The sequence below is a fragment of the Oryctolagus cuniculus genome, chromosome 16, assembly GCF_051225735.1.
Source record: "Oryctolagus cuniculus isolate XC-2025 breed Fujian yellow rabbit chromosome 16, ASM5122573v1, whole genome shotgun sequence".
NCBI lineage: Eukaryota > Metazoa > Chordata > Mammalia > Lagomorpha > Leporidae > Oryctolagus > Oryctolagus cuniculus.
This window is the reverse complement of record NC_142882.1, coordinates 66,231,317-66,256,937: the sequence shown is the minus strand read 5'-3', so window position 1 is coordinate 66,256,937 and position 25,621 is coordinate 66,231,317. Positions and strand designations below refer to the sequence as shown.

General features: G+C 42.8%; 1 protein-coding gene across 8 annotated transcripts in view; it reads right to left on the bottom strand.

The window, feature by feature from the left end:
• Window positions 1–25,621, bottom strand: part of RALA (RAS like proto-oncogene A) — a 73,617-nt gene that overhangs the window by 39,969 nt on the left and 8,027 nt on the right. For 4 of the 8 annotated variants that reach the window (XM_070059756.2, XM_051852909.3, XM_070059758.2 and 1 more), the window contains exon 2: window positions 6,490–6,828. The exons of 2 other annotated variants lie outside the window; for them this stretch is intronic. The gene's annotated coding sequence lies outside the window, so the exon portion shown is untranslated. The remainder of the gene's footprint in view (window positions 1–6,489; window positions 6,829–25,621) is intronic. 2 more of the 8 variants (XM_070059759.2, XM_070059755.2) reach the window with 1 other exon arrangement.

Sequence of the window (25,621 nt, the reverse complement as noted above, 5' to 3'; positions counted from 1 at the left end):
AGCTAAGTAAAAAAGAAAAAAATATTTTAAAGTGTGGTTGGGCTCTAATATAATCAAACTCACAGATAGCTACTCTGGGCAGTTATGGAAACACTGCTCACATAGTCAAGTTGGAAGTACATAGCGCAATACAGTTTTTGCACACACTCTAGATAGTGTAGTAGTCAGCCTCCAAGTCGGCTCCCAGTGATCCTCACCTATGGTTTTCACAGCCTTATGTAGGCTTTGCCTATGCTGTGCAGGGTTTCTCCGTGTGACTAGTATGAGACAGCAGAAGTGAAGGCATGTCACTTGCAGGATAGGGTTAAAAAATACTGAGGCCTTTGTCCTGGTCATTCTCTGTCATTACAGGCAAAACCTTGCTGTGAACGCTCTTATGGAGAGACCCATGTGGCAAGGAACTGGAGCCTCGTGCCAACAGCCATGTGAGTGAGCTAGCAGCAGACTCTCCAGCCCCGTCTCGTGTGACTGCTGCCCTGGCTGACAACCTGACTGCAGCCTCATGAGAGACTCTGGATAAGAACTTACAGCTAAGAGGCTTCCAGTTTCCCAACTTTCAGAAACAGTGGGATCATTCATGTCAATTGTTTAAAGCAACTGAGATCGGCATAATTTACAACACAGCAACTGATAACCATACAGTTAGTTTACAATTTTGGAGGCCAAGGCCTTTTCCAAACACCCACCTGAGGAAAAAGCACCTAAGCTGCAAGTCATACTGCTCTACATTCATAGTTCTGATCTAGTTTGACCACGACCAGAAAAAGGCCTTGGCCTCCAAAATTGTAAACTAACTGTATGGTTATCAATTGCTGTCTTGTAAATTATGCCGATCTCAGTTGCTTTAAAGTTTGAACACTTTCTTTAAAATGTTTGGTTCCCTACATTGGTCTTCTACTTCCCACACCCACTCGTTTCATCCTGTCTTCCCTTTAGTAGCAGTAAGTGTAGGGTCAACAAACTGTTTCTAGTTATTTTAGGTGTTTCTGCAGCATCTACTCAATTCTGCTACTGTAGGTTGAAAACAATCTCAGACAACTAAATCAATGAGTAGGGCTGTGTTCCAATAAAACTTTATTTTAAAAACAGGCAGCAGATTGGGTCTGGCTCAATAGTTAGTTTACCAACTTGTGTCATAAAAGGGAATTCACTTAAGTGCCCTTGTTAAGTCCATTCATGCAAGAGATTCCGTTCCCTCTAGCTAACCCAATAGACACTGCTCCCTAAATTCTCTCCTTTTTCAAGCATCAATTTGTCCCTCTCTATGGGATCCAAACATGTTTTTTCATCAATTCTAAAAACTAAAAAACTCTTGGGGCCAGCAAGGGGCATAGCGAGTAAAAGCCACAGCTTGCAGTGCCAACATCCCATATGGGCACCAGTTCGATACCTGGCTGCTCCACTTCTGATACAGCTCTCTGCTACAGCCTGGCAAAGGAGTGGATGATGGCCCAAGTCCTTGGGCCCCTGCACCAGCATGGGAGACCCGGAAAAACCTCCTGGCTCTTGGTTTCGGATCAGCCCAGCTCTGGTGGTTATGGCCATGTAGGATGTGAAGCAGCAGATTGAAGACTTCTCTTTTTCTGCCTCTGCCTTCAATTAAATAAATCAATCTTAAAACACACACACACACACACACACACACGCAAAACTCTCAACTTTACTTCCACTTCTCAAGCTCTCCCATTTTGCTCCTCTTATGTCCTCCCGATCCTAGGCCTAAGGTCACCAATGACCTCTCCATTGCTAAAGTCAATGGCCAATTTTCAACCTTCGTGGCACATCACTTATCAGTAGCAGCTGACCCAGATGATCACTCCCTCTTTCTTTTAAAACACTTTCTTTTTATTTTTTATTTTTTTATTTTTATTTTTTTTGACAGGCAGAGTGGACAGTGAAAGAGAGAAAGACAGAGAGAAAGGTCTTCCTTTGCCGTTGGTTCACCCTCCAATGGCCGCCACGGCTGGCGCGCTGCGGCCAGCACACCACGCTGATCCGATGGCAAGAGCCAGGTACTTATCATGGTCTTCCATGAGGTGCAGGGCCCAAGGACTTGGGCCATCCTCCACTGCACTCCTTGGCCACAGCAGAGAGCTGGCCTGGAAGAGGGGCAACCGGGACAGAATCCGGTGGCCCGAGCGGGACTAGAACCTGGTGTGCCGGCGCCGCAAGGCGGAGGATTAGCCTAGTGAGCCGCAGCGCCGGCCTAAAACACTTTCATTTCCAGGATACCACAATCATCTGGTTCTTCACAAATTTCTATGGGTGCTCCTTTTCTATATACCTCACTCTGAATGTTGGTAGATCTCACAGGTTAGCTTACACCTCTTTTCTTTCCACACTCAGTCCCTTCATGACCTCAGTGTCTAAGGCCATTTGTGTTGGTATAACAAAATACCTGACTAGGCATACTACATAAAACAAAATTTCTCACAGTTCTGGGAATTAGAAGCCCAAGATCAAGGTGCCACAGGTTTGGGGGTGAATGTCATGGCCTCACATGACAGAAGAGCAAAGGAGTCTAGCTAGTTCCCTCCAGCCCTTTAATAGTTGTTCTGACCTCATCATGTAATGACCTCATAAGCACCCCCATCTCTTGTTAGTGTTGCACAGGGGACCAATTTTCAACACCAATTTTGGAGGAGACACAAACATTCAAATCACAGCACTTACATATCATCCATATGGGAATGACACTCAAATTTATACCTCCAGATTTCATTTCTCTATGAACACCAGACTCTTATTCAACTGCTTACTTAACATCTAGAACTAGTGTCTAATAGGAATCTTTTTTTTTTGGACAGGCAGAGTGGACAGTGAAAGAGAGAGAGAAAGGTCTTCCTTTGCTGTTGGTTCACCCTCCAATGGCCACCACAGCCAGCGCGCTGCGTCGATCCGAAGCCAGGAGCCAGGTGCTTCTCCTGGTCTCCCATGCGGGTGCAGGGCCCAAGGACTTGGCCCATCCTCACTGCACTCCCAGGCCATAGCAGAGAGCTGGCCTGGAAGAGGGGCAACCGGGACAGAATCCGGCGCCCTGACTGGGACTAGAACCCGGTGTGCTGGTGCCGCAAGGCGGAGGATTAGCCTATTGAGCCATGGCGCCGGCTCTAATAGGAATCTTTAAGTAAACTGTCTAAAACTCAACTTCAAACTGTCTAAAACTCAACTTTTAATTTCATCTACCCAACCTGCTTCTCTTTGCTTCTCCTCTATCAGTAAATGGCAAACCCATCCTTTAAGATGTTGCTTAAGCCAAAGCCCATAGTCAAAACCTACATCTCATCTGCTGGCAAATTTGTTGGTTCTATCCTCAAGATACATCTACCCCGGAGAAACTTTCCATATTATTTAGAATAAAAGTCTCGGGGCCAGTGCTGTGGCATAGCAGGTAAAGCCACTGCCTGCATCCCATATGGCTGCTAGTTCAAGTCCTGGCTGCTCCACTCTCAATTCAGCTCTCTGCTACAGCCTGGGAAGCAGTAGAAGACAGCTAAAGTCCTTGGGCCCTTGCACCCACATGGCAGACCTGGAAGAAGCTCCTGGCTCCTGAGTGACACAGCTCTGGCCATTGTAGCCATTTGGGGAGTGAACCAGTGGATGGAAGACCTCTATCTGTCTGTCTCTCTCTCTCTGCCTCTGCCTCTCTGTGACTCTGCCTTTCAAATAAATACATAAATCTTTAAAAAAAAAAAAAAAAGCCTCATAATGGTCCATAAGGTCCTAAATTTTATTATTCCTTCTACTAGCATATACATAGATAACTCACTCCATCATGTCTTTTAGGTCTCCCCTCTATAGAACATAAGATCCATGAGGGCAAGGATTTTGTCTGGTTTGTTTACTGCTCTATCTCCATTAATCTGTATAAAGCCTGACACATAGAAGGCCTTTAAAAAAATATTTGTTGAATGAAGAGCTGACTGTGAAAAAAGACAAAAGTTTCTTTCTAGGTTGATGGGAAAGTTATTAGCAAAACAAAGTGTATGTATCACTCTGGCCTCAGAATCAGCCCTAAAGGCACTCGGATCTGGCTGAAAAGCCCATGAGAGTATTTCAGGCATGGAAAGCCAAGACACTCTGGCAAAAAGATCTCTGTGAGTGAGATCCCAGTGGAAAGAACAGGTCTTCAAAGAGGGAGGTGCCTTTCTCTGAAGGGAGGAGAGAACCTCCACTTTGACTATGACCGTGTCTAAACAAGATAAGAGTCAGAGAACTCAAGGGGCTTCCATAGCCTTGGAAACTCATGACTGGTGCATAGGGAGATTACTGATGCCATAAACAGGAGTGTCAATTTGTAAAGTCAACAACAGGAGTCACTGTGCACTTACTCCTCATGTAGGATCTCTGTCCTTAATGTGCTGTACACTGAGGCTTAATGCTATAACGAGTACTCAAACAGTATATTTCACTTTGTGTTTCTATGGGGGTGCAAACGATTGAAATCTTTACTTAATGTACACTAAACTGATCTTCTGTAAAAAAAAAAAAAAAGAAAAGAAAAAAGAAATTATCAATTCCCAACTTGACTCTCACTGGGATTAAACATGACAATAGGTCTGATCTGATTTCATCATCATTTAAAAAAAAATCATCTATTATTTTTCACTTTATGTTTCTGTGTGGGAGCAAACTGTTGAAATCCTTACTTAAGGTATACTAAGCTGATCTTCTGTATATTAAGATAATCGAAAATGAATCTTGATGTGAATGGAAGGGGAGAGGGAGTGGGAAAGGGGAGGGTTGTGGGTGGGAGGGACGGTATGGGGGGGAAGCCATTGTAACCCATGAGTCGTACTTTGGAAATTTATATTCATTAAATAAAAGATAAAAAAAAATCATCTTATAAAAAAAAGTGTATGTATCAACTCATTTCTCACTTTCACAGTATTTTTAAGCATAAGCAAAGCCCCTGGTTACATACTTTATCAGAAAGGAGACTTGAATATGAGTCAATAGATTTAGGTTCTACTACTTACTATCCTCTAAAGATTTTAGTTTTCCGCCATGTATTAACCTGTAAAGACCATGGTTTTCAAATCTGTAAAAATAAAAGGACTGAGCCCAGGATCAGATCCCTTTAATATATACAAAATTCCAAATTCTGCATAGGACTCCAGAGTTTTGATAATGACAGCCTCTATTTATAAAGCTGTGTTGATAGGGAAGTGTAAGTCTGACTTCCTGGAAAAAATGTCTGCTGTATAGAAGTGCCACACTAGCTGGTAAGTGGGTGAAACAGAAGTGAAACAAATACCTATTTAAGGATTTAAAATATTCAGGGATTTCGGTTAGATACTTAAAAAAATTATCTTTTAGACTTCAACAATAACATCAGAAAGCAGACAGGAATTTTCATTCTTTCTCTGTATTTTTGTAAGAGACCATGCACTTTGTAAGAGACCCCAATTTATGTAACTGATTGACTTAGTCCATTTCGGCCGCTATAACAAAACAACACAGACTGGGTAATTTATAAACAACACACATTTATTTCTCACAGCTCTGGAGGTTGGGAAGTCTAAGATCAAGGCAGCAGATTTAGTGTCTGGTTAGGGTTTGCTTCTTCACCCCAACCTCACATGGTGGAAACAGCAGAGATCTCCCTCGGGTCTGTTTTCCAAGAGTACTAATTCCATTCACGAGGGCTCTGCCCTCATGACCTAATCCCTGACAATGGTCCCATCTAATACAACCACCACCTTGGGGGACATAATTCTGACATGAAATTTAGTGGGCCACAGACATTCAACCTACTGTATACACATCTTAGGGTACACAGATAATAAATGAGCTGGAATTCAAATACAGAGCTATGAAACTGCAAACCTACATTATTCCCAACATACCATAACATCGCACGCATTAGTGACAGGACACACAATATACCTAGAACAGCTACAGATACCCAAGGAACCCTTTGGTCAGAGAAAACCAGTGGAATCATAGGTCACTGCAAGAATAGTCCCAGAATTAACTTGGTAAGTCCTTATGAGGGCAGAAGCTGTGTAGATTTCCTACTGAAAACAATCTGCTCATAAGCTAATCCTTATACTCAGTAGTCATATTTCTTTGAAAAGGAAAGGAAGCTAAGATTTGTGGTTAAATACCTACTGTGTTCTAATACTTTATCATATTTATTAAAATGACATGTAAGGCACCTCAGAAGATGAGAAAAAACAAGACTCAGAAGACTGCACAAGGAGTTATGCATCTTGCCCAAAAATTCAGTATTACCAGTCAGCTGACTGAGATGGGAATAGATCCCATCTGTTCCAACTGCTACTGCTCATATCTGCTTGGATATTCAGACAACTCAAACTCAAAATGGTTAAAACCACCTGCTCTTTATCCTATATTCCCCATTTCAGTGAACAGTGCCACCATTCACTCAGGCTCAGACGCTCACCCCAGAAAATTCAGAGCTACCTGTGATGATCCCTCTCTAACTTTTCATGTACAAGTAACCCAAAATCCTATATAGCTTACCTCCTTAGTATTTCAAATCCAGCTGCTTATCTCAAGCCCCCTGACTCAGTTCAAGATACCATCACATTATGTGGGTTATTCAAAAAGTCATATTATCCCAGGAGTGCCTACTTCCAAGATGTCTCACTCATGCTGCTGTTGGCAGGACATCTCAGTTCCTTATCGGCTGGGCCTCTCCACTGGGCTGCTAGAATGTCCTCATAAGTTGACAGCTGGCTTCCTCCAGACTGAGTGATCTCAGCAAAGCAGAAGCTGCAACGTCTTTTATAAACTAGGCTTGGAAGTCACACAATGTCACTTTCTCAATATCCTTACGGTTCCATAAATCAGCTTTATTCACTGTAAAAGGAACAATACAAGGGTAGGAAGACTAAGTGGTGAAGATGTTTGACAAGCATTTCAGAGAATGGCTACCACAAAGAACAGAACACTTTAAAACATCAATGTTAAATGTTAAAGACGACCCAAATAATGCTTTAGATCATATTTATACATTGGACACTCATTATCATAAACTGTCAATCATTACCAAATTAATCTACAGATTTAATGCAATTCCACTAAGAATCTTAGCAGAGCTTTTTTTTTTGTGAAAATTGATAAGGTAATCTTAATTTTAAACACAAAAACCAAGAACATCCAAGACAATCTTGAAGAACAGCATCAAGGTATGCAGGGGTTGACAAAATAATCCTCTCCATTGTCCATGGCTGCTTTCTAGGTAGAGCAGCTGAATCTGACAGTTATTATGACAGACTATATGGTCTGCAAAGTCTAAATCATGTACTGCTTGGCCTTTAAAGAAAATGTTTGCTGCCCCTGCTCTGCTATCAGGATTCATTAAAAAGCTACAATAATTAAGACAGTGTGCTATCAATGCATGTATAGTCCAGGAGTTGGCAAGCTTTTCCTGCTGTAAATGTAAATCTATAACATGTATCCCTTTTTAAAGGTAATCTTACCTGAACACCAACTTGAAAGTTGATTTCTAACCTGCTTAAAATCTAAAGTCTTGTCGGGTATTGAACAAAATTATTAAAAATATGAAACATGGGCTAGTGTTGTGCCACAGTGGATTAAGTCACCACCTGCAATGCTGGTATCCCATAGGAATGCCAGTTTGAGTCCTGGCTGCTCCATGTCTGATCTAGTTCCCTGCTAATCCACCTGGGAAGATGGTTCAAGTGGTCGGGTCCCTGCCACCCATGTGGGAGACCCAGATGAAGTTCCAGGCTCCTGGCTTCAGCCTGGCCCAACCCCAGCCATTGCGGCCATTTGAGGTGTGAACCAGCAGATGAAAGATGCATTTCTTTCTCTCTCTCTCCCCAGCGGTGCCCTTCAAATAAATGAATGTTTAAAACATAACAAAAAAAAAAAAAAAAAGAAAAAGAAAAAGCCCCATTTTGATGAATTTTTAAGAAGTGTCATCAGGGAAAATGAAAGCTAAATTTCATTAAAAATCTGTCATTAATTGTTCAATGAAATTGAAAACCAAGGATTATTATCAAGGAAACTCAGCCAACAAAATAATTCTTCCATTTTGATTTACATATCTTTATGTGGCACCTATTGCAATTATGACAGCCATTAAAAGAAATATAAAGGGAATCTAAAACCAGGCCTTTGGGTCATACCACAAAGCTTTAACCACCATTAGAATGAAAAGTCTGTGGAAACAGAGGTTTTTCTGTATTTTATGCTGTTTTGTATTTCTCATACATGGAAGAAACCCCAGATAATTATCTGTTGTATGAATGTACCAAACTTTCAAAGGTCATAATAAAATACATTCAACTACATGTTCTCTCAATATTTTAGTGCCAACAGTGATTTCATAATTTTTTTCCCAAAGAAACCTTTTATTTACAGAATACAAACTTTATGCATTTCTTAAGTACAACTTTAGGAATATAGTGATTTTCTTACCGTACCCGCCCTCCCACCCGCCCTCCCACCCCTCCTCCTTCTCCTTCTCCCATTCCCAGTCCCATCCTCCACTAAGATCCATTTTCAATTAACTTTATACACAAAAGACCAACTCTATGCTAAGTAAAGAGTTCAACAATATGAATGAACAAAGCAAAACAAAATTATTCTTCAACAGTGGGGACAAGGGCCGTTCCAAGTCATTGCATCTTGAAGTTAATTTTATTTTTTTTATAAACTTAACTAAGTTTAAAGAAGCATCCAAGAATGATACATCTTTTGCCAGCACTTAAGACATAATTATAATACAACTCTTTGAAGACAGAGGTCCTGCATGAGAAGTTAGTGCACAGTGACACTGTTATTAATTTAACAATCAGCACTCTTATGTATGACATCAGTGATCACCTGAGGCTCTTGACATGAGCTGCTTAGGCTATGGAAGCCTTTTGAATCCACAAGCTCCATCAGTATTTAGACAAGGCCATAAACAAAGCAGATGTTGTCTCCTCCCTTCAGAGAAAAGTACTTCCTTCTTTCCACTGGGGCCTCAACCACGGAGGTCCTTCATGTAGGACATTTTTTTTTTTTTTTTTTTTTTTTTTTTTTTTTTTTATTTTTGACAGGCAGAGTGGACAGTGAGAGAGAGAGACAGAGAGAGAAAGGTCTTCCTTTGCCGCTGGTTCACCCTCCAATGGCCGCCGCTGCAGCCGGCGCACCGCGCTGATCCTGGCAGGAGCCAGGAGCCAGGTGCTTTTTCCTGGTCTCCCATGGGGTGCAGGGCCCAAGCACCTGGGCCATCCTCCACTGCACTCCCTGGCCATAGCAGAGAGCTGGCCTGGAAGAGGGGCAACCGGGACAGAATCCGGCGCCCCAACCGGGACTAGAACCCGGTGTGCCGGCGCCGCAAGGTGGAGGATTAGCCTATTGAGCCACGGCGCCGGCTATGTAGGACATTTTTTGCCATAGTGCCTTGCCTTTTCATTTTCTTGAAATGCTCTCGTGGGCTTTTCAGTCAGACCAGAATGCCTTAAGGGCTGATTCTGAGGTTGGAGTACTACTTAAAGTGATTGTCATTCTGTAAGTCTGCTGTGTAGACTGTTTCCCATGTTGGAGCATTCACTCTTTTTTAATTCTATCTATTATTATTGCCAGACACTTAATCCTATCCATATGATCACTTTAACAATTCAGATGGTATTTTTACCACCCAGCTAAGGGGGTTGGGGTATTTCATAATATTAAAAATAAAATTTAAATTGGGGCTGGCACTGTGGCCCCAATTTTTATTTATTTATTTTTTTTATTTTTGACAGGCAGAGTGGACAGTGAGAGAGAGAGACAGGTCTTCTTTTGCCGTTGGTTCACCCTTCAATGGCTGCCGCGGCTGGTGTGCTGCGGCCGGCGCACCATGCTGATCCAATGGCAGGAGCCAGGTACTTCTCCTGGTCTCCCATGGGGTGCAGGGCCCAAGCACTTGGGCCATCCTCCACTGCACTCCCTGGCCACAGCAGAGAGCTGGCCTGGAAGAGGGGCAACCGGGACAGAATCCGGTGCCCGACCGGGACTAGAACCTGGTGTGCTAGCGCTGCAAGGCAGAAGATTAGCCTAGTGAGCCGCGGCGCTGGCTCGTGGCCCCAATTTTTTAAGATTTATTTATTTGAAAAGCAGTTACAGAGGCAAAGGCAGAGAGAGAGAGAGAGAGAGAAAGTTTTCCATCCATAGGTTCATGCCCCAACTGGTTGCAACGGCCAGAGCTGGGACAATCTGAAGCCAGAAGCCAGGAGTTTGTCTGGGTCACCCATGCACGTACAGCGGCCCAAGGACTTGGGCCATCTTCCACTGCTTTCCCAGGCCATAGCAGAAAGCTGGATCAGAAGTGGAGCAACCAGGACCCGAACCACCAACATGGCCAATATTTTATGGTTTATATTGGACATGATACAACTGCACAATATATAGGTATGACATAAAAGTAAATACACATGGGAGGTTCTAGAGTTACATACTATCAGCATCCATTGTTAAAAATAAGTCAGTCTACAGAGCACAGGTACTCAAAGTGAATTAGTTCATGACTAGGAGAGAACAAGTTTGAGAGTACACAATTAAAAGTTTTTTAAAAAAATTATTTAGAGGCTGGCATTTTGGCTTGGCAGGTTAAGCAGCTGCCTATGTTGTATCTCATATGGGCACTGGTTTGAGTCCCAGATGCTCCACTTCCAGTCTAGCTCATTGCTAATGCACTCGGGATGCAGTAGAGGATGGCCCAGGTACTTGAGTTCCTGCGCCCATGTGGGAGACCCGGAACAAGCTCCTGGCTCAGGATCAGTCCAGCTCTGGCTATTGGGGCCATTTCAGGAGTGAATTAGCAGATGGAAGACCCCTCCTTCTCTCTCTCTCCTTGCAAGGCAGAGCTACACACTCAGAGAGAGAGGAAGTGAGTGAAAGAGAGAGAAAGAAGAGAGATCTTCCATCTACTGGTTCACTCCTCCCCAAATGGCTGCAACATGCTGAGGCTAGGCTAGGCAGAAGCCTGGAGCCAGGAACTCCATCCAGTGTCCTACATGATTGCAGGAGCACATGTACTCGAGCCACTATCCACTACTTTCCCAGGCACATTAGCAGGGCGCTGGATTGGAAGTGGAACAGCTGGGACTCGAACCAGCACCTGTATGGTGTGCTGGCACTGTAGGCGAAGGCTTAACTCACTATGCCGCAATGCCAACCCCCACACTTGAAAACTTTTACAGAAGAACCCAACAGAATAATTTTATGTCTGCTTAATTAAAAGGTGGACTTGTTTTCTTTTTAACATTTCATTTTTCTAGTAATTCATTGTTGTATTTTACAAAACTGTCAGTCTGCCACATACTGCAAATTAAAAAAAAAAAAATCCCTCACCAGAGATAATTTCAGAAACTCTGTCTTAAAACTCAAAGTCTAAAAAAAAAAAAAACTCAAAGTCTGTCTAAAGGCAAACCTGGTCATAATGCTTCTTAAATTTTTTTCAGTAGTTCCTCGACAGCCCAAGACAAACTGTTTTATAATCCGCCTACCAACTCTCTCCTATCTGGTTCTTTGTTCCCTTCCCCCTCCACCACCACTTAAGAATACACACTCACTCTAAACTGACACACGAATTTACTCCCTAGTCCTGAACACTCAACGTCCAACTCAACCTACCACATCTCTATCAAACTCCTACAAAGTGTTTGCCTATCTTATGTATCTAGAACAGTGGTTGGCACACAGTAGGTGTTTATTCATTCAACAAACATTTTACTATACAAGACCTGTGCTCATGTTGTGACATCATACTGTTGCTGTCAAAAGGTTCTACTTTCTACTCCAAAGTTTACACTCAAATCACAACAGACACCTACCAGTTTCAAAAATTAAAGACAGGGCCAACACTGTGACACAGTAGGCCAAGCCTCTGCCTGTATGTGCTGGAATCTCATATGGGCATCAGTTTGAGTCCTGGCTGCTCCTCTTCCGATCCAGCTCTCTGCTATGGCCTGGGAAAGCAGTAGAAGATGGCCCAAGTGCTTGGGACCTGGCCCTGTGTGGGAGACCTGGAAGAAGCTACTGGCTTCCTGGCTTCGGATCTTCCCAGCTCTGGGCAAATAGAAGACCTTTCTCTCTGGCTCTCCCTTTCTCTGTCTGTATAACTGTACCTCTCAAATAAATGAATAAAATCTTTAAAAAATTTAAAGAAAAAACAAACCATAACTTCTACTAAGCCCTTGGTACACACCTCCCACTCCGTGACTCACAGAGAATAGGTTTATTGACTACTATAATAAAAAAGCTACAATAAGGAAATCACCTGTCATTTACCCTTGGCCCTCTCATTTCAATCTAAGTAATATATTTTCTACTGACACTAAATTCAAAGAAAGAGTTCCAAATTTACATGTTACAATTGTGATCCCACTATTTTAAACTAAAGGGTACTTTACACTTTTTGTTTTTAAACACACAACACACACACACACACACACACACACAGAGAAACAGAGACATAGACAGAGAGAGACATTTTTTATTTGGTGGTTGATTCATTCCTCCCCAAATGGCTGCAATGGCTGGGACTGGGTCAGGCTGAAGCCAGAGCTTGAAACTTCATCCAGGTCTCCTACCTTGAAAGCCATCTTCTACTTTCTGAGGCACATTAGCAGGGAGCTGGAGTTTAACCTGCTGCGCCACAATGCCAGTCCCACTTGACACTTTAAAGATCTAGGGGGGCCAGCACTGTGGCACTGCAGGTAAAGCTACTGCCTGCAATACCAGCATCCCATATGGGCACCAGTTCATATCCCGGCTGCTCCACTTCCGATCCAGCTCTCTGCTATGACCTGGGAGAGCAGTAGAAGATGGTCCAAGCAGAAGATGGTCCTTGGGGGCCGGCGCCGCGGCTCACTAGGCTAATCCTCCGCCTAGCAGCGCCGGCACACTGGGTTCTAGTCCCGGTCAGGGCGCCGGATTCTGTCCCAGTTGCCCCTCTTCCAGGCCAGCTCTCTGCTGTGGCCAGGGAGTGCAGTGGAGGATGGCCCAGGTGCTTGGGCCCTGCACCCCATGGGAGACCAGGAAAAGTACCTGGCTCCTGGCTCCTGCTATCGGATCAGCGCGGTGCGCCGGCCGTGGCGGCCATTGGAGAGTGAACCAACGGCAAAGGAAGACCTTTCTCTGTGTCTTTCTCTCTCACTGTCCACTCTGCCTGTCAAAAAAAAAAAAAAAAAAAAAAAAGATGGTCCTTGGGGCCCTGCACCTGTGTGGGAGACCTGGAGGGGGCTCCTGGCGCCTGGCTTTGGATCAGCGCAGCTCCAGCTGTTGCGGCCAACTGGGCAGTGAACCAGCAGATGGAAGACACCTCTCTGCCTCTCCTTCTCTTTCTGTGTGACTCTGACTTTCAAATAAATAAATAAATCTTAAAAAAAAATCTAGGAAAATCATCAAAAAGTCTGGTTGCATCACACCTCTTACTCCACCAATGTAAAGAAACAGCAAAAGTTAAGCAGATTTTGAGTTATCTACATTTTGAGCAAATCTGTCATGTGTTGCCATGTATTCTTCACTGTACAACAAAACTATTTAACATGGAGTTATTAAAAATTTTACTGAAAGCATAGATATGCTTACTAATTTACAGTCTCAGTGGGAGTGATGTTCTGACAAGAATTAATTCTAGGTTTTGGGGTCAGCGCTATGGCATAGCAGGTTAAAGCCCCAGCCTGCAGTGCTGGCATCCCATATGGGCAATGATTCAAGTCCGGCTGCTCCTATTCCAATCCAGCTCTCTGCTATGGCCTGGGAAAGCAGTAGAAGATGACCCAAGTCCTTGGGCCCTGCACCTGCATGGGAGACCAGGAAGAAGCACCTGGCTCCTGGCTTCGGATCGGCGCAGTGCGCTCGCTGTAGCAGCCATTTGGGGGGTGAACCAATGGAAGGAAGACCTTTTTCTCTGTCTCTCTCTCTCTCACTGTCTAACTCTGCCTGTCAAATAAATAAATAAACCACCATAAATACTCTAAACTAGTTCAGCTACCTTTTTTATTGAATTGTCAATATTTGTATTAAAGATTTAAAGATGTAATAGAATTAGATACAGTTTAACAATAAAAGACAGTACTCTATTTGACTAATTATGGCAAAACAGCACTCAGATGAATAGCTGGGGTTTGGAGGAAAATGAGATGAATAAAGAAACAAAGTATTTCTGGACCAATCCAATCTTATTATTTTACTTCCTAATCAAAAAGAAAGCAATCAGATACCATATATGGTATCACATACTTTTTTTTTTTTTTTTTTTTGGACAGGCAGAGTTAGACAGTGAGAAAGAGAGACAGAGAGAAAGGTCTTCCTTCTATTGGTTCACCTCCCAAATGGCCGCCACGGCCGGAGCGCTGCGCTGATCCAAAGCCAGGAGCCAGGTGCCTCCTCCTGGTCTCCCATGCAGGTGCAGGGCCCAAGAACTTGGGCCATCCTCTACTGCCTTCCTGGGCCACAGCAGAGAGCTGGACTGGAAGAGGAGCAACCGGGACAGAACCGGCACCACAACTGGGACTAGAACCCGGGGTGCCAGCGCCACAGGCGGAGGATTAGCCAAGTGAGCCGTGGCGCCAGCCAATATCACATACATTTTTACATGAAAACTAAACTATGTTTCACTTAGGCTATTAACAGTATTCTCTAAATACTTTATAACAACTGATAGCAGGGGAAGTGGACCAGAATGTGCTATGACACTAGGGGAAGTCAGGCTGTGATAATCCTTAACATATCCAACATGAGAAAATCTTGGTAAATCAACCAAGATTTGAAAAAATGATAAATCCTAACTATATAGATTACCTCCCAAAATAATCATCAAGGAGTTAATACCTACTATTTACTAAGTACCTTATACCTTGTTTGAAATGAATTCTATTTATTTGAAAGATAGAGTTAATGAGAGGGAGGGAGGGAGGGGGAGAGAGGGGGAGAGAAAGAGAGAGAGATGTTCCATCTACTGGCTCACTCCCCAAATGTCTGCAATGACCAGGGCTGCCAGGGCTGGGCCAGGTGGAAGCCAGGAGCTTCATATAGGTCTCCCGCATGGGTAGCAAGGGCCTAGGTACTCAGGCCATCTTCTGCCTCCTTCCTAGGTGCACTAGAAGGGAGCTGGATTGGAAGAGGAGCAGTTGGGATTTGAATCAGCACTCATATGGGATACTGGCATTGCAACACTAGCCCCCTACTCCTAACTCTCAACACATGTCAAAAATATAAATTCATGGAAATTTCCTGACAATAATCAATCAGAAACAATTCAGCTACCAGAAGTAGTCTTTAGGTAGGACATCATTTTAATATTTGAGTTGTATTCAACAAAACTTTAGAGTTCAGAATTTTACCTGTCTCACAAATTCATCAACTGAACTGAATAACTGTTTTAAAAATTTCCTGAATGACACATAATCATTATGATCAACCATAATTCTGTTATGCTATTATAAATTCAGGACAGGCTGTTTCTTAACTGACTTTTTAATCTTTACTTTCTAATTTTTAGTGGTACAGTCTTAAATTTCTTCATCCTCTACTTTATAGGGTTGTGCTTAGATGATTAAATGGAAATACTGAACCTGAAATTATTTAGTTTAGGACCTGCCACAGAAGGAAAATACAGATTATAGTAACTTTCACTACCTTCATATACCTATACATATTTCAAATGGAAAACTTAGGTTTCTGGGGCCCAGTGTTGTGGCGTAGTGGGTTAAGTCACTACCTGCGACACCAGCATCCCATATGGGCACAGTTCTTGTCATGGCTGCTCCACTTCTGATTCAACTCCCTGCTAATGCACTGGGAAACCAGTGGAAGATGGTCCAAGTGTTTGGCCCCTGCATCCCACATGGGAAACCCAAATGAAGCTTCTGGTTTTAGGCTGGCCCAGCCCTGGTCATTGAGGCCATTTGGGCAATGAGCCAGCAGATGGAACATCTTTCTGTCTCTCCCTCCAACGTGGGCTTCCAAGTGAATAAAATAAATCTTAAAAAACAAACAAACAAACAAACAAACAAAATAAAAAACAAAAAACCCAACAACTTGGGATCCAAATAAGTAAATATGTTACTGCTTTATTTTAAAGACTTATTTACTTGAAAGGCAGAAAGAAAGAAAAAAAGAGAGAAATGGAGAGAGAGAGAAACAGAGGGAGGCGAAGAGAGAAAAAGAGAGAAAGAGAGAGAATTTTCTTTCTTTCTTTTTTTTTTTATTTGACAGAGTTAGACAGTGAGAGAGAAGAGACAGAGAGAAAGGTCTTCCTTCCATTGAGTCACTCCCCACCCAAATGGTCGCCACGGACGGCACTGCGCTGATCTGAAGCCAGGAACCAGGTGCCTCCCCCTGGTCTCCCATGCGGGTGCAGGGGCCCAAGCACTTAGGCCATCCTCCGCTGCCCTCTTGGGCCACAGCAGAGAGCTGGAATGGAAGAGGAGCAATGGAGACCAGAACCTGGTGCCCATATGGAATGGTGGCACTGCAGGTGGAGGATTAACCAAGTGAGCCACAGCGGCGGCCCAAGAGAAAATTTTCTATCAGCTGGTTCATTCCCTAAATGCCCACAATAGCCAGTGTTGGGCTAGGCTGAAGCCTAAAGCCAGAAGCCAGGAACCCCATCTGTGTCTCCTAAGTGGCAGGACCCCTGTTGTCCCAGGCACACAAGCAGGGAGCTGGACTGGCATCCAGGACTTGAGCTGACACTCTGATATGGGATACCAGTGTTGCAAATTGCAGCTTAACCAGCTGCACCACAATGCCAGCCCCAACTGTAGTATTTTAGAAGTCTGTCATCAGGGTAGTTAAAAATTAACTGAGGAAATTAAAGATGTGTTAATGGAAGCAATGAAGGATGCGTGTGATCTAAACAGGCAGAACACTGGGAAAGCAATAAGAGTTTTATGACCACCAGCTTGAAATTTTTGAAAAAGGCATATGTAAAATAACTACTCTTAATTCTGTCATAAGATGTACTGTTTAACAAGTACTTAAAAATGTTTGTATATAACTGCTGTTGCAGATCAGAAAACGAGGAACAAAGAGAAGTCATGAAATCACAGACTTCAGTTCAAAACAAGGGCAGATCTTTAAATGTAAACATTCCCATGGGGCTGGAGCTGTGGCTCACTTGGTTAATCCTCCGCCTGAGGCGCCGGCATCCCATATGGGCGCCAGTTCTAGTCCCAGTTGCTCCTCTTCCAGTCCAGCTCTCTGCTGTGGCCTAGGAAAGCAGTAGAAGATGGCCCAAGTCCTTGGGCCCCTGCACCTGCATGGGATACCAGGAAGAAGCTCCTGGCTCCTGGCACCAGATGGGTGCAGCTCCAGTCATTGCGGCCTTTTGGGGAGTGAACCAGCAGACAGAAGACCTTTCTCTCTGTCTCTCCGTCTCACTGTCTGTAGATCTACCTCTCAAATAAATAAATAAAATCTTTAAAAAAATGTAAACATTCCCAAATGAAGCAGATTCTACAGTACCACCCTGAGAGTTTAAGAATGGCTATTGGCTGGATAGTTTGGAGGGGATCTTTGAAAAAGTTGTGAAAAATAGAACATACCACCCCAAAATATATCTCTTTGACATAAAAATTCTTTGGGGGAGAGACGGCAATTTAGAAGCGGCAAACTGATCAGAAGCTCTCTCTATCCTCCCTCTTTTCTGCCTAAAAACAGGATTAACTCTTTTGTTGGAGACAACTCTAGACTCCACCAAAGGAATCTGTGAACAAATCTAACACTCTCACTTTCCCCTGATGTATTATCTTCCCACAGTTTCCTGCCTTTCGAAGCCTTTCCTGTCATTTCTTCACAAATTCATTTCTTCAGAGCTCTGAGTTACTGTTTTGAGTTCCTTTTCATTGATGTTGCTCCTGCATGATGTGTGATACAAGTGTTAATAAATTTATTTTTCTCATGCTAATCTGTCTTTTGTTAGAGCAGTCCGTCCTAAGAACTAAGATGGGTAGGGATGATCTCTAGTTTCCCCTACAGATGCAGTACATACTATGACCTTCTAAGGTCTGCTAACTCTGACAGATGATACATTCTATACAGAGAATCCAAAACCAAAAGTTTTCATTTTAAAATGTAATTTTTACACTGAAAAGAAACCCTGAAGGGTATTGCACAGAAAAACTGCAAGATTCACACAGTAACCAGTTAAGTGTTCAACTATAGAAACAAATACCACTTATATCTATTGATTAAGAGTTTAGATAAGAAGCACTTCAAGTGAAAAATTATTTCCCTTTCTGAGCAGGAAAAACACACCTGAATCAACAGCACCATCACCATCCCCCATCAAAACCCAGTGTCAGGAAAAGGAACCAGGAACTATCCTGACTTAAAAAGAGCCATTTCAAAGATGAAACATATAACATATGGACACTCACAGAGCTTCAGAATCCAAATAAACACATTTGAAGGGGAAGCAAACTCCTAATAGAAAATTGATGTCAGCAATCTGTAGCAATGTAGGAACTCAAGACAGCTGGATATAACACTTAGCTAAAGAAAGCTACATAACACAATAACCATGAGAAGCCGGGAAGGAGTGGTGTCCAGCCACAGGTATCTTTTACTGTTAATGTAGACCTCCTCATCTCTTTGAGAATGTCTTAGCTTAAACCAAATATCACAGGCATTTGCTTTGAAAAGAAAATGAGAAGAGTTTGTTTAGATAAGAAAAGCCCCTAATAAATCCTGACCTAGAGTTAATCATATAAATATGATTTAAAAGAAACACTCCAGATATGCATGTTCTATTCATAACTTTTGGCTTGATCTCTTAGAAGAAGGCACACATAGTACAACACTCCAATAGCACCCCAAAGAGGTAGACGGATGAGCTGTCTGCCCTGCATTCCCTTCTTTGGAAGGAGCCACCCTCTCCTGACTCCATCTTAACAGGACTAAACCATGATACTCCACTTCCCTCAAAAGCAACCTAAGAGATCCAGGCTGGCCAAGGTATCCCATTCCTTAGGTTTTACTACGAGGCCTAGTAAAGAAGACTGGCTCTTTCCGCTGAGCTGGGAGAACTCCATCTGGAGACGAAGGCCATCTTCTCGACCACATGAACAGTCTGTCAGAAAAATGAGGGAGAAGCAGAGGAGAGATGAAGGGGACAGCCCCATTTTTAATCAATTACTCTCCTTCCACACTACATAGATGTGAGGGAGAATTAAGAACAGAAGGATGCCTGGGGTTGAGTTCCAGCTCCACTACTGAGTCCAGTGTCCTACTAATGCACACCTTGGGAGGAGGCAGATGATGGTTCAAGTACATGGGAGACTGGGATTGAGTTGTGAGTTCCTAGCTTTGAGTTAGCTCAGTCCTGGCTGTAGTGGGTATTTGAGGTTTGAATTAGCAGATGAAAGATCTGTCTCTCTCAAATAAAAGTAACTTTTTAAATAAACAAATAGGAGGAAAAGATTTGACTAGACATTTCAACAAAGAAGACATGTGAATGTATGTCTAATAAGCACATGAAGAGATGCTGAACATCATTAGTCATTACAGAAATGCAAATTAAAACCACAATGAGATGTCATTTCTCACCCACTATCATGTTATAATATAAAACAAGAACCAAACTATAACAACTACCAGTAGAGATGGCAGAACAATGGGAGTCCTCAATACTGCCAGTGAATAGAAAATAATAATAATTTCTTAAAGGTGAAACAAATGTACCAAACAACCTAGCAATTACATTCCTAGGTATATATTCATGAGAAATGAAAATATATGTTCACTGGGGTCAGCATTATGGCACAGCAGGTTAAGCTGCCACCTGCAATATCTGCATCACATATGGATGCCATTTTGAGTCTAGCTGCTTCACCTCTGATCTAGCTCCCACTAATGCGCCTGGGAAAGCAGCAGTGGATGGCCCAAGTGCTTGGGCCCCTGCACCCATGTGGGAGACCTGGCTGAAACTGCTGGCTTCTGGCTTAGGCCTGGCCCAAACCTGGCTGTTGAGGACATTTGGGGAGTGAGCCACAGTATGGAAGATCTCTCTCTCTCCCTCTCTATTTAATTCTGCCTTTCACATAAATAAATCTTTAAAAAAAAATATGTGTTCACAAAGTGACTCATACACAAAAGTTCACAGCAGGATTATCACAATAACCCAAAAGTGGAAATAATCCAAACTGTCCATCAATTGATGAACAGGTAAGGAAACTGTGACATATTCATAGAATGGAATACTATTCAGCAATAAAAAGGAATGGTGGTAAAAAGGCATGCAGGCATTCCCTGTATATGCTGAACTTTTCTGTAGATTTTGAAGTAAGAAGTTGGGAGAAAACAGCCTCATTTTATACTATATCCAAATGTAAAAGGAATCACCACTGTAGAAACAGGCATGCAGCTGATGCATAAATATCATCTCTTTGGTCTATGCTCTCTTAACCTACAGAAACCAAGAGGGAATGAATGGGAACTAAAAGTATTAAATAATTATGCAGAGAATGCACAAGCTTTATGAAAATGCTGAACTTACAAAATACTTTTGAAGTATCATTTAAGTCAAAGCAACACAGTTATTTATTGGTGCTGAAATCTTTAAATGATAGGTGTATCCAAGAAAACACTGGTAAACTGAGGTCAATGAATGTTCCCGCTGGGATAAACTCTCATCCCACCTATGTATCTTGGCTGACACAGAGATCAAGTGAGAACATGTATACACAAGTGATAAATTTCCACTAAAAAAATTTGGTCACACTTTATGTCTTCCATAGCAACAGGGACATAAACACAGCATTAAACCTAGCATCAATCACTTAAAGACACTGTCAGTGTTCATTATGAATAATCCCACTTCATTATTCTAATTTACACATTTTGTCTTAATACTTGCTATGCCATTATTTGTAACAATATGCTTTTAACATTTAAAGTTTTAACATCTTGCATTGCACTACTGTAAAACAGAAAAACTTTTTAATAAATCAAAAGGAAAGCTAATCTGGAAGTTCAAACAAAAATTCTCATTTATAGTTTTTATAATGAAGGAAAGCATTCTTGGACCTCAAACTAAGATATCTAGAAAGAAAATGACATGCTAAAAGTGCAGATTGTTTCACAGATTTTGTAAGAGAACTGAGACAAAGTACTCCAGTAGATGAAAGAAAGAAATTATAGCCACTAGAATGGCTATAATAAAAAATATGAACAAGTGTTGAAGATGTGGAGAAACTGGGAACTCTCACAGACTGCTAGTGGGAATGTAAAATGGTGCAACCACTTTAGAAAACAGTTTGGCAAAGCCTCAAAATACAAACATAGGAGTTAACATATGACCCAGCAATTCCACTCTTAGGTAAACACATAAGAGAAATGAAAATACGTGTCCATGCAAAAACATACGTATTGACGATGTTCACAGCAGTATCATACAATATAAGCCCCAAAATGCAAACACCCAAATGTCCATCAGTGATGGATAAACAAAAGTGACATATTCATACAATAGGGTATTAATCAACTATAAAAAATGAAGACTCGATGCATGCTAGAACATGGGTGAACTTTGCAATGTTATGTTATGTAAAAGCAGCCACAAACAAAAGACCATATATTATATGACTCTACTTATAACATGTAAAAATGCCTGAATAAGTAAATAAGTTGAGACAGCAAGTAAATTAGGAGCTGCCAGGAGCTGACAGGTGGAGTGAGAGCTAATGAGCCAGGGCTTTTTTGGGGGGAATAATGAAAATGTTCCGGAATTAGGTAGCAGTGACTGTGGCACAACTTTGTGACTAAACTAACAACCACTAAAGAGGCAGGCTTTTGGCATAGAATTTTATACCTGTGGGCATCTGAAGAGTGAACCAGTAGATGAGAGATCTTTATCTGTTTCTGCCTCTCTGCCTTTCAAATAAATAAAAATTATTTAAAAAGAAAAATGACATTATCATAGAATTTTAAAAGGGTGAAACTTATATATGTTAATAAAGGAGATTCAGCTTCTCACTCAAAAAAAATAAAAAAGCAAAGGTCATAAAAAGACTATTCACAGAATAAGAAATCCAAATAAACAGTGAATATATAAAGAGCAACAGTTGTAGCTACATATAAACTTTAACAAAACAAAACAAGATAGAATGGGTTTTATGAACTCAGCCAAAGCACAAAAAAGAAAGAGATAAGGAGAGAAAGTGATCAGGTTTTATTTTCAGACACCAATAAAGCTACTGAAAATCACAAAGAGCAAATAAGAATAAATGAAGTAACAAGCATAGAAAATTATCTTATTTATAGTGTGTAGACATAAGAAATAGAAATTGGAGACTAATAGGGTAGTGGCAAAGTTACCAATTACCTAGACATTAAGTGACTAGGGCCAGTGTCCCAGAAACCTAAGACCTCAAGGGATGGGAATTTTCTGTCACAGACTAAACATCTTCCGCAGAGAGGTAAAGGGAGACATTATTTTCCTCACATTGGAAAGGAGGGAGTCAGCGGCGGCCATTGGAGAGGGAACCAACGGCAAAGGAAGACCTTTCTGCCTATCTCTCTCTCTCTCACTGTCCACTCTGCCTGTCAAAAACAACAACAACAACAACAACAACAAAAAAAAAAAAAAAAAGAAAGAAAGAAAGAAAAGAGGGAACGGAAAAGGTCACCTGCCTGCCCATGCCGTGCCATCAGGGTAGCAGCCATGTATGGGGATGAGACCTGAGGATCTTCAAGGCAGGCAGGGAGTCCCCCAAACAAAACTATCCGCCTCTTGCTGCCAAGCCTGAATTCCTGCCAGTAAGGCAAGGTCCAAAGAGAAAAAGGCTGCATGGGTCACAGTGGGGACAGACAGCTGGTCACTGACAAAAAGTAGTCACAAAGTAATGAGAGCTCCTTAACTTATGGACAAGACAAGACTTTTTTTTCTTTACATGCAGAGTGCACAGTGAGAGAGAGAGAGAGAAAGGTCTTCCTTTGCCGTTGGTTCACCTTCCAATGGCCACCACGGCCGGCGCACTGCGCTGATCCGATGGCAGGAGCCAGGTGCTTCTCCTGGTCTCCCATGGGGTGCAGGGCCCAAGGACTTGGGCCATCCTCCACTGCACTCCCGGGCCACAGCAGAGAGCTGGCCTGGAAGAGGGGCAACTGGGACAGAATCCGGTGCCCCGACCGGGACTAGAACCCGGTGTGCCAGTGTTGCTAGGTGGAGGATTAGCCTAGTGAGCCACGGCGCCGGCTGGCAAGACTATTAAACACCCTACCTACCAGCACTCCTGGGACAGCAAAGATGGACAAAAGGACATGGACTGATGTTTGCTGGGAGCTCTAGGGAGGTGCTCCTTGACATTAGGGACAAGAAATTAACAGATACCCTATCACCCAGCACTCCTTGGAGAGGAAATATTTAGAATGGGAGATGAACAACAGGATGTGAACTTAAGTGTTCATATTCAGGGGCTGGCGCTGTGGTGCAGCAGGTTAAAGCCACAGCCTGCAACACCAGTATCTCACGTGTATGCCAGTTCGGGTCTTGTTTGCTCCACTTCTGATCCAGTTCTCTACTGTGGCCTGGGAAAGCAACAGAGGATGGCCCAGGTCCTTGGGCCCCTGTACCCATGTGGGAGATCTGGAGGCTCCTGACTCCGGATGGGCTCAGCTCCAGCCAATGCAGCCAACTGGGGAGTGGGCCAGCAGATGGAAGATCTCTCTCTGCCTCTGCTTCTGCCTCTCTCTGTAACTCTTTCAAATAAATAAAATAAATCTTAAAAAAAAAAAAAAAAGAGCTCATACCTGGATCTAGGTAATCTTGAAATTTTAAGCTTCTATAAAATGTATGCTACTTGAACTTTCTGGGTGAATTAGATGGCAGTGAAATGAAAACACTCCCCAGACTTAGGAAACTGGTGTGTGTTCACCACTGTCATATGGATACAAGTTGTGCAGGCTGGCGGGACAACACGTTATTCTATACCAACATTTCGCTCCAGCCAGAGGCCTGGGTCTGCATAAACAAATTCTGGAGACAGAACTGCCTCTGAAAGCCAGATGATCCAGGCCCTAAATATCTGTCTAGAACCAACCCACAGCTGTGTACTTTAAGCTACTCCTAAGAATAAACTCCTCTAATTACAAACCTGACTTGCAGTATCACCTTGGACCTAAGGGCCCAAGACAGCACCATATCAATCCAAAGTCAGCCTATTTCATCTGAAAGCACAGAAACACTTAAAACTGTAAAAGCCTAGAGAGGAACTCCTAGATTTTCATAAACCTGTGGTAGGTTCAGTTTAAAAGGGAAACACAAGGTCACCCCACACCATCCTTGATTGGCTGGGCGAAGACCACAGTGACATCAAGAAGAACTGTGTGGAGAAGCGTGAAGCGAAGTCAGGACTGGTTATGTGACTGGGAAACACTGAGCAGTGGCCACCGAGCTTATCACTGTATTCTGCCACTTCCCACTAGAAAGGTCAACCTTTCTTGCATCTCACCACATCACGTCCACTAAGTCTGGAGACACTGAAGGACTACAATCTTGGAATCCCTACTCATGGGTAAATTAATATCCAAGTACAAATGCATGCATTTGTGTAGCCACAAAGACAACACGTGAAACAATAAAGACACTGTTGCACTGCTATTCAACCACTGTACTGGAGATATTAGTCAATGCACTTCGGTAAGGCTAACAGACCTAACAATGAAAAAGATGGGAAAAAAATCCCTATTTCAACAGATGACAAGATAGTATACCTGGAAAACGTAAGAGAACTTAAAAACTGAAGTAACTTAAGCAATAAAAGTTCAGGGGCTGGTGCTGTGGTGTACCAGGTTAAGCCTCCACCTGTGGCACCAGCATGCCTACACAGTCACCGGCTCAAGTCTCAGATCCCCTACTTCCAATCCGGCTCCCTGCTGACAGCCTGGGGAAGCAGTGGAAGATAGTCTAAGTGCTTGGGCCCCTGCACCCACTAAGGAGACCTAGAAGCTCCTGGCTCCTGGTTTCAGATCGGCCCAGCTCCAGCCGTTGTGGCCATTTGGGGAGTGAACCAACGGATGGAAGACCTTTTTCTCTCTCTCTCTCCCTCTCTCTGATATAACTCTGACTCTTAAATAAATAAACCTTTAAAAAAAAATTCAGCAAGGTAGTAGGAAAACAAAAACATGCATGAACACAATATAAAATGAAGATATTCATGAAAATATACATGAATAATAATGGAAGGTAAGAAAACTATAATAGCGGCAAAAAGTTAAAGCATCTAGGGATGAACTTAATAAGAAATGTTCAAAACATTTATGAAGAAAACTATAAGCCACTTCTCAAAGATAAAAGCAGGCCTATGAAAATAGATAAAACTTATTCTAGGTGAAGATGTCTCACCACCATCAAGGTATCAGTTCTCTTCAAGTCTTAAGTTTAATGTGATCGCAATAAAGTTTTTTGCCAGTGCCGCGGCTCACTAGGCTAATCCTCTGCCTGCGGCGCCGGCACACCGGGTTCTAGTCCTGGTCGGGGCGCCGGTTCTGTCCCGGCTGCTCCTCTTCCAGTCCAGCTCTCTGCTGTGGCCCAGGAGTGCAGTGGAGGATGGCCCAAGTGCTTGGGCCCTGCACCCGCATGGGAGACCAGGAGGAAGCACCTGGCTCCTGGCTTCGGATTGGCGCAGCGCACCAGCAGTAGGGG